This window comes from Gymnodraco acuticeps, unplaced genomic scaffold (genome assembly GCF_902827175.1).
Source record: "Gymnodraco acuticeps unplaced genomic scaffold, fGymAcu1.1, whole genome shotgun sequence".
In the NCBI taxonomy this organism is placed as follows: Eukaryota; Metazoa; Chordata; class Actinopteri; order Perciformes; family Bathydraconidae; genus Gymnodraco; species Gymnodraco acuticeps.
Genome location: NW_022990999.1, coordinates 485714 through 501067, shown reverse-complemented (window position 1 = coordinate 501067; position 15354 = coordinate 485714).

Genomic DNA, 15354 nt, shown 5'->3' with positions numbered 1-15354 from the left:
ATGAGGAGGTGTCGGCGTTCTGGCGATTTACTCGGAAGGCTTCAGTAGAAGCTGCTGGGAGTCCCAGCAGCTTCTACTGAAGCCAGTCCCCAACTCCGGGGACTTCCGGCCGGGGACTTTGGGCGGCAGTTTACGCCGTGAAGTGGTTTGCGGCCTGCCAGTAAACCCAAAGCAGAAGAAGAACAAGTGACGTCAGCGGCTTCATTTGCCTAAACCACCCCCAGGGACTTTTTCCAGTGTGAACGCGATCTGTACTTAGTTCATGCGAACTAAAGAGTTCACATGAACTAAGTTCACATGAACCTTTGTGGGAAAAGTACCGCAGTGTGAATGCGCCTATAGCGATTGTCAACATTTCTGAGTTTAGGATGGCCGAAGACACTACACTACCCATAATCCCCAGCTATCGTTTAGGACTACAGTCCCCGTAAGGTTACGCAGAGCGTCAAACAGCTGTGTGAAATGGAACGAAACCACGCCAGACTATCCAAAACTGGAATCGAACGCCCCCCCAGAACTACACATGCTGGCTATTGTGTTTCGCAAAATGTTCTATGGGACGTCTCTACTGAACGTTTTCGTTTTTCCCACAATTAGAAGTTGCCAGTATTAAACACATTGGTGTTATCAAATGTAAAACATATAATTAATAAATGGGTGAAAATCGCTTGTGTCCATAATGCGCAGCATTAATACCCACATGACAGCTCATTGTTACTTTGTAATTCTACTCCACTACAATTCAGAGGTTAACCTGGTATTTTTACTCCACTGCATTTATTTGAGTTACTTTGCAGATTCTGATTAATTATGTGAAATATAAACAACCCTTAAATCAGACTTTAGTTACACCTGAGTAAAATTCAGGTAAGGTGATTGTCAAGTGCCAACAATCAGGAGAGATATTTGATAGTTGGTGCTTGAGAAGACTAAACATGTATCTGCAATTGACATGAATGGAAACGAGTAATAAAGTATATTCATTACTCGTTATTCTCTACTAATAGTTAATTAAAGACTGTATATTATGGCTATTTTGCACATCCCTTTCAAGATTTTCAAAGGTTTATTGACATATCATATACACAACTACGGTGTAGTTATGCAATGAATGAAACACTTGGGTCACAGGTTCCTCAATAGTGCATTACAAGACATCTATCAATATGTGTGTACCTCCACCTTTAAACTGTCATATTCTGCACATTTCTTATTCTATCTACATACATAAGAGTATAATTCATGTATAATATCAGTTAAAATAAGTGCTTCAACATAGTTAACATTGCAGGAAAGCAATATATTAGACGTTAAGTACTTTGTCAGGCTTAATATTTATCTGTAGATAGATACCCCCAAAGTTTTTTTCTTATTTAAAAGAAGACCTTAATCTGTTATTTAATGTTTAAATAAAGGTTAATTCGTTTTTCTGTTTTGCACCTCCTCCTATTAATATCTTTGTACATTCTGCACTAAACTGTTTTATTGTAGAGATCACTTATAGTATCTTCTTGCTTTTTTATATTCTATATGTATACTTTCCCCCTATGAAAGTATGTACTCTTAATATTTTTTAATCAAATAAAACACAATAATTCAATAACGTGCTTTAACCACTAGGAGGTGCACACAAGGTACACACAGCCATAATAACTTTGTATTATTATGTTATGACCTGGCTCAAAAGGCCACAACAAAAAGGAGACACACCATGTCAACGGTTATCAAAATATGTTTATTTAAAGGAAACAATCCAAATTAGCCAAATTAAATGAAGTGCAACAATAAGTAAGGCATGAGGTGTGGACGTCAGTGGTATCAGTAGTGTAAATGCAGGGTGAGGGTTGCATGAATGTGTATGTGTGAGAGTGTTGAGGTGCACAAAGTAAAGCAACTAAAGTAACAACAACATATACTCAACAAAACCGGGGGCCTGTAGGGAAAAGTAGAGAGACCACAGAGAGGAGCAGAGAGGCTCTAAATAGCTGGGCAGGACACCAAACCCAGGTGCCCTGAGTTACTGTAATCAAGGTAATCACTGGAGCCATTGCAGCACAGACAGAACAGCCACACCCTATCTACTGATGCACCCACAGGGGCATCACAAGGACACTTATGTTTTCGTACAACATCTGAAGATGTGTAGTTTTATGCATGCTTTCACATAATTTTACAGCATATTGCTATACTATTTCAGACTCAGTATTTACATTCTTACATTCAAAGAAAATCAGTAATATCTTTAAAAACTACAGTCCTTTTATATCAGCTGTGCACCGTTATGGTGTAAATATAACCTATCTGTGAATTAGATCAAATGTAAAAGTCAGCCGAATTAGTGTTGATACTGCAAGGAGACGTATTGTGTGAAGAGAAATTGAAGATGTTGTTTAATTGTTGAATATATTTATGATCCACGTCAAGTATTCAGTTTCGGCGGCATTTTCTTAGTTTTTCCAAAGGTCTTCTCATCAGGGCTCTATAAATAAAGAACTACGGCAGATCTGTAATATACAATGCAGCCGAACCGTGTATTACAATGCCGTTATGTGATGACTTTCAAAGAGAAAAGCAAGAGCGCTCGGAATTAAGTATTATTTTATTTTTTTTAAATGTTTTCCGGATTTCATATCATATAAACACCAAATCCCAGCATGCATTGCGGCTAAAACATCCAATAAGCGAGCTTAAAACCATAGCTGAGGATCTTGGGTAATCGCTCGAAATGCCTACGTCAGTTTCCGGTTATTTTTATTTTGAAATTCAGTTCCTGACGGAAGCCAAAAAAGCCAGAGATTATGGAATTAAACCAATGAATAAAAGCAAGGATAATTGTGTGTTATTGGTGAGTAAATAACAGTGTGTTATTTTGAAAAGAATAACAAATTAGAAGGAAAAAAAGATTTAAAAAATACAGATTTCAGTATCCTGAGGCTCTGAGCCCCATTTATTTTCCTCACAGACGGCAACAAAAGTCCGAAATTATACGATTTCAAATAAAAGCAATAACTGTGGCTTGATATTGAGTAAGAACATGTTTTTATGAACCACACAGCTTCCGGTCTTCCACGACCCGACCGGAGAAAAATACGTGCTGCAGGCAGTAGAAATACATTGCTTTTAAAATCGTGCTGTGCAACACGAAAAAAAAGGGGCAAATCGTGTTGGTGAACACGAATCAATAGATTAAAAATCGTGTTGGTGAACACGAAATGCCGTGAGACTGGGTTGGCTACCTGTATAGGGGTCTGGTTAACGATGTAGCTTATAGGTGTGTGTTACGGACGACAGTCCTCTGCTCTGTTAACTGGGTGTGTGTGTATGCAAATGAGCTGCGAAGCTCCTTAGGTGACATTGGCTGTCCCGCCCCCGGACTGAAGAGCCGATTGGATTGACGTCCTCCAATCCCTCTTCAGCGTTCGGCGCACCTTCCGGAGGAGGACCTTAAAGTCAGCGGCCACACTTCATTCGGGAGGGTCTGCTGTGTAGAGCAGACGCCTCAACTGGGTAACCGTGACTTTGTAGCGCTACGAGCTAACTGTGTTCCTGACTGCTGTCAGGGTGTAGATTAGTGTGTTAGTTTAGTGTGTAGATTAGTGTTAGTTTAGTGTGTAGATTAGTGTGTTAGTTTAGTGTGTATATTCAGTGTGTTCTGTGTGTATTAGGTTGTACTCTGCTGAGCCCGCATATGCTCCGGAAGCTGTTTTTGGAACAGCTCCTCTTTAATTTGCGTTGTTGTAAAACTCCCCTTTTATACATAGTCAGGCTCCGGTTTGTTAGAGTCCTCCTTTTGTTTAGTCCTTTGTTGGACTTGCGCCGTTTTGGCTTTTGTTTATAGGTGGCCGTGTGCTCGCACCTCATATTGTTTACAGTGAAAATAAACCTCCTATAATTATTTACCAAATCCAACTGGTGTGTGCGTCGTTCCTCTCCTCCCCCTTGAGAGGGCGTAACATACGTGGGGTCTCGTCCGGGATATAATTATTAACGTTCTTGGGGTTACAGGTGGTTAAAAATAGCTGTAAGCATTTTGGTAGAGTGTGGGCAGTGTACCTAAGTATGGCACTTTTCGACTTGGAGTCATTTTTAGTCTGTCCGACACAGGAGCAGGTGGACCGGTGTCGTAAGGACGATTTAAGGGAAATAGCACAACATTTCAGTCTCACGGCCGGGCGGAATTTGTTAAAGAAAGAGTTGAAGGCTGTGGTAGTGGATGAGTTGGTGAGAAAGGGATTAGTGGTACTGGCTGTACCTGCTGAGCTTACTGTGTCCAATGTCCTAACTAAAGAGTTGTTAAACCCGAGGCATGAGACAGAGCTAACCTTTAAAAACGGAGAGAGGAGGAATGGCGAGGAGGGCAGGTCGTGTGAAGCACTGCTCACGTCTCCTCGTCCTAATCCACAGTCTCCTGACAGTCCAGACTCCCGGGAAGGGAGTAAGCTCAAAGTCCGTCTCGCACGACTTCGGTTGGAGGCAAAAGACAGGGAGCAGGATAAGCAGTATCAGTTTCAGTTGGAGGTAAAGAAAATTGAAGCCAATCAGGAAGTCAGAATCCGGATACGGGAGCTGGAGTTAGACTCCGAGCGGCGCGCATCTGGGGATTCTAGATTTTCAACCCCTTCTCATCCACCCGCCTTTAATGTAGGGAAACACATTTCATTGGTGCCGACCTTCCGAGAGACTGAAGTGGACGCTTATTTTGGTGCTTTCGAGCGCATTGCAGCGGCACTACAGTGGCCGGCTGAAGCCTGGGCTCTATTAGTCCAGTGCAAACTCCACGGGAGAGCTCAAGAGGCAGTAGCTGCCCTTACGTTAGAGGACAGTTTAGACTATGACTTGGTGAAGGCTGCCATACTTAGGGTGTACGAGTTAGTTCCTGAAGCTTACCGGAAAAGATTTAGGAGTCACCGGAAAGGGGCTACTCAGACACATGTTGATTTTGCTAGGGAGAAAGGAATGCTATTTACAAAGTGGATTGAATCATGTAAAGCGGGGGAATATTCTGCTCTGAAGGAGTTAATTCTCATAGAGGAGTTCAAAAGGGGATTGTCTGAACGTATTGTGGTGTATATCAATGAGCAAAAAGTACAATCACTTTCCGCTGCTGCTGTGCTGGCTGATGAGTACGTGTTAACGCATAAGTCAGTGTTTTCTCCGACAGTTGCTGAGAAACACCGCCGTATGAGCGATGCACCTGCTGGTCAGCCAGTGAAGGCAAGTACAATGAACAAGGAGGAAAGACAGTGCTACTATTGTCACCAGCCTGGACATGTTATTTCGAACTGTGTTGTGTTGAAACGTAAAGAGCAGTCACAAAACATGACCCGGCCAAAAGGTATTGGACTCATTAACACTGAGACACCCACTACCTCCGCCGCTAACAATGACGACGAGATAGATCCCTGTTTTGGGCCCTTTGTGTTTGAGGGGTTAATATCACTGACAGGTGAGACGAACGATCAGAGATCCATCCGCATTCTACGGGACACTGGAGGCTCACAGTCAGTGATTGTGGCATCTGCTTTGCCATTTTCCGATAAGTCAGCCTGTGGTTATGGTTTTACCCTGTGTGGCATTGAGATGGGTTGCGTGCCACGACCCGTACACATGGTGCATGTACAGTCCAAATTAATCACTGGATTTTTCCCTGTCGCTGTGTGCCCAGCGTTACCTATACGGGGTATAGTTTTCCTAATGGGAAACGACATCGCCGGTGGAAAGGTAACCCCTGCGTTAGAGATATTAGATTCCCCTCAGCCTTTATTGCCGGAAGTAGCCAGTGCTCACATTTTCCCCATTTGTGCGGTCACTCGCGCGCAAGCGCGTAAAAGTGACGGGAAGGTGACACTAACTGATACTGTGTTTGGGAAAATATTTTCAGAGGGAGAAGTACCGGAGGAGAAACCGAAAATTGTGGTTTCCACTTCCACTGACATGGCTGCTGAGCCAGCGCAACCTGCCAGCCCAGCTGTTGACAGTCCAACACTCCCGGTAACCCGAGAGCGTTTACTCGCTGCGCAGAGGGCGGATCCGACGCTTGTGAAGTGTTTCGAGCGGATGGTGAGTAATGACAAGGCAAGGATTGAAAAAGTAGCTTATGTACAGGATAACGAGATATTGGTGCGTAAATGGTCCCTCACTGGCACTGCTGAAACTGATTGGAGTGTAGTGCATCAGGTAGTTGTACCGACACCATACAGACAACATGTACTATCCGTAGCTCATGAAAGTAAATGGTCAGGACACCTAGGCGTGACAAAGATGTACCAACTCATCCTAAAACATTTCTTCTGGCCAGGTTTAAAGAAGGATGTGTCTACATTTTGCCGTTGCTGTCATGTGTGTCAGATTGTAGGGAAGCCAATCAGACCCGGCGGCAGACATACGTCTCTGGGCGGGCATTTGATTTACCTGGGCGGGCCCACCCCCCGACCACCAGGCCCCACCCCATTTTAACGTAACATATGTGCATATATAGTTGCAGACAGATTTAGGCGTTATGTTTGTGCACGCAATGAAACCTTTTGAGCATAGGAAATGTACACATGTGCTCAGGATAGAGGCACAAAAATAACGCTACTTCAGCACCATGGATGGATTACCTATGAGTAATTTAAAACATTGAATTACATTACAGAAAAAAGCTGTGAGAATGTTGCATAATGTACTAAGAAAAAACAATGTATTGAGTCAAGGCTGTTAACATTTAAAGATTTAATAGAATATCAGACGGCTTTAGTTATGCAGCAAAAAACAGAATACTGCCAGAAAATATACAAATATAATATGCAAATGTATTTTAATTTCAGAGGATGAGCATCAGGAGGAAATTACATGTTAAACATCAGTTTGCACGAACTACTTTAAAGCAGAGGTGTGTCTCTTGGCGTAAAGAAGTGGAATTAAACAAATAACAAATAACAAATATATTGGCAAACATACAGTGAAAAGAACACACTGAAAAATACCCAATATTTTGTTCACATTAAAGCTTGAAAACAACGGCTTAGTCTACATCGTGATATGATTGTTTGCTACTTACACGATGTACTCAGGGTGGGCCTAATAAAGCTGTAGCCGACGTTTCCCAGATGAATGGAACCTCCTCAGCAACATCTCTTTCCACTCATTCTTGCATTTTTTTGTCAGGTCCTTCTCGAAACCAAGTTGGATTAAATTTGCTTTCCGAGTGTGAGACATGCTCCTTCGGTGCTCACTGAAAACGTTTTTCAGTGTGGAAAAAGAGTTCTCACATAAAGCTGTCGAAGCTCCAAAGGTAAGTGAAACCTTAAATGCGGTGAGAACACTTGGCATTGCCTCAAGCGTCGTGTGGAGATGACCAAGTATGTTTTTCAATGTCCATTTCCCATCCTCTGGTGGTGTGATGCTGTCCACGTGTTTCAGAATCAGCTTTTTGGCCACAATGAACTCAGCATCAACGAGCGTGGTTCCAGTCAGTTTAAGCAAAGGTTCCACTTTTTCGGGCTCCAGGAAGAAGCTGCTTTCCGGGTTGAGTGAAGCAATAGCCTCCATGAATGCGCTGTTTCGCTCTCCAAAGCGGCGCGCAATTTCTCCCGTAACTGCATCAATGCAGCTGTAAAACAGCCGCCGTTTTCTGTCATCTGGTGGTTTTCTTGTGTTCCCACTCCCACTGTCTCTTCAACAACATAATCCTCCAAAGTTGTGTTAAGAGTTCGCTTTCTCTTGGTGGGACCGGGATGGATAGTATCATCCGCTCTCTCCTGTGCGCACTCACTCCACATCTCCGTGAACACCTTTTCGGTGCGCAGGGCCTCAACACACTCTTTGGCAGTGTTGACAAGCTGTACTGCCGTTTGAAGGTCCATTTCCTCTGACTGCATCATCCTGTTAGCTGGCTCAAGCAGGGACAATATCTTGCATATTATCTGGGTGTGGAATTTAAAGCTTGGCTTTAAAATTCTGCTCAGCAAGCCTGCTGCCTCCATCCTCAAGTCAGCTGGAAATGATGCAGAGTTTTCAACGTGTCGTAGTAGTTCCACTATATCCTGAAAATATTTCAGAATAATCTGAACAGTGGCCAGGTGCCCTGTCCAGCGCTGTTCGAGTAAACGCTTCAGCGTGTTTCCCTGGTAATGTGCAGCAATGGTGGGCTTTCGTGTGAACTTGTAGAGGACATTACAGATGTTGAATAAATCCTCAATGGCTCTCTCACCGGACATGGCGTGAACAACGACCAAGTGCAGCTGGTGGTTGAAGCAGTGCACATATGGGATTTCTCTGCCCAGTTCATCTTGAAGGAGTCTTTGAACCCCACCGTGTCTCCCCGACATAAGACTTGCTCCATCGTATACCTGGCTGAGAATTTTGTCTGTGCTCAGGCCAGCTTTGCGTATTTCATCAATGAGTGTCTGTGTGAGGGTTTTTGCATCACCTGCAACTGCTGTGGCGATTGTCAAGAGCCTCTCTTTTATGACATAGTTCTCATCAACAAAACGCAGTACAATTGAAATGTTTTCACAGCCTGTTGGGTCTCGGGTTCCATCCATTTTGACAGTGTAAAAGGAGTCGCCTATTTCCTCAACAATATGCTCCGTTACAACTTTGCTCATCAGGTCAATTATTTCGTTTTGTATATCATGGCTTATGTAGGTAGCATTTTTGGGAATGGTGGGGGCAATTTTCGCGAGTTCTGGGTCCTTTTCGATGGTATACTCAAACAATGACAAAAATAACCCACTGCCAGACTTGGACATACACTCTAAAGAGTCGTGGTCACCTCGGAAAGGAAGATTGCTGGTAGAGAGAAAAGTCACAATGTCAATAATGGAGCCCACGTAATATTTGTTACGAGCCAGCTGATCTTTGTTGACAAGAGTTGTGATTTCCTGACCAGTCTCGATGCGCATTTGTTTTTCTCTCCACAATTTCTCACAGACTAAATGTTCCTTGGAAGAGCTGTGTTTGCTAAGACCCGTGCCCTTTTGTAAGGCATGCTTCCAGTCTTTGAAGCCTTTTATGGTGAACGATGTGTCATGATGATGAGCCTTAAACTTTCTGCATGGGAAACAGTACGCAGCATCGCCTTTTACGGAGTATTCAAGCCAGGGTCGGTTTTGGTACCATGAGCTGGCAAAACTACGTTTTTTCCCGGAGAAGAGCCGAGAGGGGAAACTATCCAGGACTACCTGTTTTGGTGTATCCACGCCAAGGTCCTCTGGAACTAGAAAACTAAAATCTCCAAGATCACGAGCGTTTAGAATGGGAGCTGGGCCTGGGCTGCTAAAGGTTGAACTGCTGCTCCTGCCCGGCCCCGAAGAGGCTTCGTCTGACAACGTTGACTCGGGACCTGGTGGAGGAGAAGGAATAGGTGGCGGGAGACACGTCAAGTTGCCAGCATCTGGTGCTGAGTTGTCAGTGCCACAATCCTTTTGTGAGCTCTTATTGTTCGTGAACCACTTCCTAATATCCATTGTTGCCGATACATATAAAAAAGGATAATAGCCTAGCCAAACTAACCGCCACAGTAAACTGACAGGCTGCTGTGACGCGTCTCATTTAAAAAAAAAAACACACACAACTCAACCCCGCGAAAAACCAGTCTCGCGCACAGAGATTCATTCAGAATTTCATAGCAAAATAAAAAAATTATATTATACTAATGTTTCAACATAGTTTAATACAAAAATAAATGGTATGACAAAGCCCTACAAATAACAACAATAAACATAATAATACAAACATTTAAAAAATATTTTTATATAATTTTTTTTAATCAGCCCTGATTTCTCATGGGCGGGCCCAAATCCTGGATGGGCGGGCCCGGCCCCATGGGGCCCGCCCATGACGCCGGCCCTGAAGCCAAATCAGAAGATTCCTCGGGCTCCGTTACATCCTATACCGGCGATGGGTGAGCCGTTTGACAGGGTGTTGATAGACTGTGTGGGTCCTTTACCGCGTACAAAAAGTGGTCAAGAATATTTACTTACCATAATGTGTACAGCCACTCGTTTCCCCGAAGCTATTCCGCTACGCAGCATTACCTCCGCCGCCGTGGTTAAGGCTTTAACAAAGTTCTTTTCCACATTTGGAATTCCGCGTATAATCCAGAGTGATCAGGGGACAAACTTTACATCCAAGTTGTTCAAACAGGTACTGCAAACTCTGCAGGTGAAACATGTGATATCCAGTGTCTACCACCCGGAGTCACAGGGTGCGTTAGAACGGTGGCATCAAACCTTGAAAAGTATGCTGCGAAAGTATTGCCAGGAAACAGGGAAAAACTGGGATGAGGGAATCCCATTCGTCTTATTTGCAGCTCGTGAAGCTGTTCAGGAATCGTTAGGATTCAGTCCCGCGGAGCTTGTTTTCGGCCACACGCCCCGCGGTCCACTTAAAATTCTACATGACGAGTTCCTCTCAGTTGACTCTTCTCTAGAGAAGAATGTGTTAGACTATGTTGGTCAGTTCCGTGAGCGTTTGCACCGGGCAAACTCACTCGCCAGAGAGTCGCTCTCCGCTTCTCAAACAGTTATGAAGCGGAATTATGACCGTGCCGCTGTTCCGAGGCACTTCGAAATAGGTGAAAAGGTTCTCGCACTATTGCCTATTCCTGGCGCTGCGCTCTCTGCTAAATTCCTCGGTCCGTATGAAATTCACGACTGTCTCAGTGACACGGATTATGTCATACGTACTCCAGAAAGACGGCGTAAGACGCGCGTCTGCCATGTTAACATGTTAAAACGTTATCATTCTGCTGATAGTCAGATGACAGGGTTGACTAATCAAAGAGTCGCGGGTTCCGCGTTGATAGTAACAGATAGTTCTGGACCATCTGATGACGGTTTGGTGATGCGTTCACATCACCGGCCGAGTGCCGGATTATGCAACTCCGAGATGATAGAGGCGCTACCCACTACGTTAAGTCATCTGTCAGAGGGGCAACAGCAGGACATAATTCAGTTATAGGTGGCCGTGTGCTCGCACCTCATATTGTTTACAGTGAAAATAAACCTCCTATAATTATTTACCAAATCCAACTGGTGTGTGCGTCGTTCCTCTCCTCCCACTTGAGAGGGCGTAACAGTGTGCCTCTCATTCCTCTCAGTGTCTCATATATTTCCTCAGATTCCTGACTCCTAAAGGCAGAAAGATACATGTTACTGTTAACTGTGTTATGCATAGTATTAACTATTCACTGTAGAAATGTATCTGATGTTGTGCCTAGGCTATTATTCTTTCACATCAAACTGCATGACGGTGCAAACTTTTTTTTTCAATAAACTGAAGGAGCACCATTTTGCCTTTATTACCAAATGTATCTGTGTTTTTATTGTGCTTTGAAACTACCTGTCAGGAGTGTAGGTGGGGATCACTGGTCTCCGTTTGCGGTTCAGTTTGGCTTTTGCCACCACTGCAGAGGATATACGCTGGCCTGCTACCTTCTTCCCTCTGGGTTTATGCCACTGCTGTGGCCGACTTGTACAGGAGGCAGTGTCTTCATTTTGGGCACGAGAAATGTCTAAACTGTACATGAGCCCAATGATGTGCGAACAGTAACCTGGTGCCCTATGGTTTCAACAGCAATGAGAAAGGGAGAAAAGAAATAGGCTACTGTTTGAGAACACTGCTCGTATTAGCTGCTACTTGTATATAGCTCCCCAGTGCAGTGGGACTAGGCTACTCATTGAACCTGGTGCAACCGTATACTTTAATGTAGCCTGCCTGTCACTAACGTTTCAGCAATAGTAGTAATCATGGATTATCGTCATAGTTCTTGTAATCTTCAATCAAATCAACTGTAAGTAATGTTTGAGAGTAGCTAGCTAATGTTATCTATAGCTAATGCTTGCATCACCATGGAGGTCTAAGGTAATAATGTGTTAGAAATTACTTACCCTGCAATACACGAACAACACTGCTCCATGATGGTGTTGTCATCAGCAACATTGATACAGAGCCTGTGGGGTTTCTCACTTTTCAGTTGCGAGTGGTAGCATTTGGCCTCGATTCTAATGGTTTCTTTTCTGTAAATTTTCCCAAAAGCCATCATTGCTCTTAACACCTGAAATCATACCTCTTAATCATCATAAATGTGACTGTACATATATACATATATATCATTATTATTATTATTATTATTATAAATACATACTATTATTAGGCTATTATTATTATTTATTACATTACAGATTTTATTTGTATACTCCTGGAAATAACTACTGCACTTTATTCCTTATTCCTAAGTATGTATGCTGCATGTATTTGTTGTCTTATGTTGTGATGTTTTTTGTTTTGATGGCACCCTTGAAATGGAGAAGTATTTATTATCTCATTGTACATGTATAATGACATTAAACGATTCTATTCTATTCTTCACCTGCGAGTGACTTTTTTCTTTTCTTTGATTTGTATCCATGTTTTTTCATTCTTCCTGTCTGCGCGGCGTCTAATCCCTTCTCTTCGTGTGGCCGGTCTTTTTTCTTCTTCGTGTGTGATTATTTGACAGATAAGAACCACACAACTGCATTAGCGGCCGCTGTCGCTCTCTGTCGGCCATCAGCGCAACTTAAATTATGACGTTAAACAATTTGTTTTAAAGGGCCGGCCGTCAACGGCCCTTGACGACCGGCCGTTCTGTGGTTCTCCAGATTCTACAGATGGCCAGTCCGCCCATGATAGAGTCCAACCCCTATCCAGAAGTAAGGTTCCAGAGCCGACGCTGTGCGTAGAGGTGAGTCCAACCAGATCCAACTGGTAACGCTCCACTTCCCGCACAAGCTCCTTCCCCCCCAGAGAGGTGACGTTCCACGTCCCCAAAGCCAGCTTCTGCCGCCCGGGTCTGGTCCATCGAGACCCTCTGCTTTCACTGCCACCCTTCTGGCAGCGCACCCGACCCCATCGCTGTTTCCCGTAGGTGGTGGGCCCCGGGACGGAGAAGTGGAGGTGTTGCCCACGTTGCCTTTTCGGGCTGTGCCCGGCCGGGCTCCGTGGCAAGCCCGGCCACCAGATGCTCACCGACGAGTCCTCCTTCTGGGCCTGGCTCCAGAAGGGGACCCCTGGCTTCCTCCGGGCCGGGTATCCTCACTTCCTGTGTCGTCTTTCATGAGGTCTTTTGAACCAATCTTAGTCTGGCCCCTTGCCTGAGACCAATTTGCCATGGGAGACCCAACCAGGAACACAAGGTTCCAGACAACACAGCCCCCAGATTCATCAGGGCACACAAACCTCTCCACCACGGTAAGGTGCTGGTTCTTCAGAGATGAACTTCTGAAAAAACTACGGGTGATTGTATATATATTTTAACTGTCCTTTTTTCCAAAAGTCGTAAATAAAGCAAGTGAAGTTTATAAACCTGGTTAAAGAGTAACCTCCCTTATGGTATGCTCTAATAAGTAAAGTGAACGCGCCCGCAAGGAGAAAATACTTCACCTGGCCTCCTATTGGTTGAGGGATTTTGACAGGGTTGTTGCACAAAAAAATTCAAGAGCAGAAATCTGAGAGCAGACATTTGACGAGCGCACAGAAGCAGCCTGAGTGCGAGGAGAAGGTTTTAAACTGGAAAACAGGAAATCTGTGCAAGCAGCAATATATCTGAGTGCAAGCGTACAGTTTGAGCAGAAGCAGAGCAAATCTAAGTGCAAGCAGGCGCTATTTGAGTGCGAGGACAGGGTTTGAGGGAAAGAAATACAAAATATGAACGTGAAATCAATAAATGATGCTCTCAAATTGAAAGAACATGCTCTTGAATAAAGGTAGGGAATAATCTCCATGCACACGTAGACCGGGTATGCCGGGCCGAGCGGGCTACGAAATGAGACGGTCTAGCCTACGGAGCACTTCGTATTTACGTTACGTGATACACGCTGTTCTGTTGTGCTGCCCCATTAGCCTGCAAGCAAATTAGCTCACAAGCTAACTCAGCTGAAAAGGATCCAGAAACTTTACTTTAACCATTTTTTGGAGATCACCGTCGGCGATGAATTAAAGAGGACCATGGCCAGGTAAATAAGATTAAGCTGTTCCTTTAGCCCCCAGTAATGTCACATTAGTAAGTTAACAAGTGAATTATGTATAGCTCATGTCATTTAATCATATTATTTCATTTTTAAAATAAGTCTTAATTGTTCTGTACTAATAAAATAATATGTTTTTTTTAAATGAACAAAAGCATGTTGTATAGATTGATTCTTAACAATATTAGTTTTCTAATCTTAATATATAGCTGTGGTTTATAACATTTTATATTCTCCTTCTTCCCCTAAACCAGCCCAGATGATGTCCTACCTACACCAGGTCAGCACTTCCAGGTCCAGCACCACCGTGACCCCCTGCTCTGCTGAAATACACAATTAAAAGCAATGTAATAAGTATATGCAAAATGACAAGTACTATAAGGCACACAGCTGTGATTTGTTAATTTGAAGTAAAATTATGTAAGGCTAAAGCGACAGCAGTGATGATCTCTACAGTTCTACACTCATACGTCTGTAGGACGGCAGTAAGCAGAGGTTTGGGTGGATGATGTCCCTGACCGCCGTTTTGCTTTCTCCAGCACCTTGGGGTTTCCAGGTCGATGGAAGCTCTGTCCTGCTGATTTGTCGTGCACTTTTCAGATTAGGGGTCCTTCCCCAGCAGATCCATTTCTCTAGAATTGTCCTAATCACAGAGAAAAACAAAACAAAAGTGAATTAATCATATTAAACACAGGGTTGCAAAAGTATTATTGCAACATTTAACTCAAAGCATTTCATAAAAACAATCCCTAAAGGATTATTTAAAATGATGTAATGTTTTGGGTTTTATTTTTTAAAATAAAGAGAAGAAATGACAGTCAGACTTGCATCTCTTTGACAGCACTGCAAAACAAAAATACAGCAAAAGGCTGCTGTCCATTTTATATTGTGTTATGGGATTAGGATGAATTAAATAAACTTTAACCTAAATAAAAGATGATAAAATCTGGTGGAAATATTTCAAATAGGCTTTTTTTTTAGCCCTACCTCAAAGCAGCATGAGCTAAACAAAAAGGTTGTAATGTTGTCCCAAAGTTTAATAAACAGTAAAACATTGCAAAATGTCAGAGAAATACATAAAGCAAACGGCAGCTACACGTCAGGGTACCATTTTATAAATCGCACCATACTGTAGGATATACAGGTCTAAATGTTTTCACTTAGGTCTATTTATAGATGTAATATAAAGTATAACTTATCTATAACAGAGCAAAGACTGTATGCTATTTTAAAAACATCTAAACTATTCCAAACCCTACATAACAGACTGCTCAACAGACATGTCATCAGTTCATCGTATGATAAATAGTGTTAACTAATATCTTGAATTGATGGTGACATCTCTCCTTCCTCTCCTAAT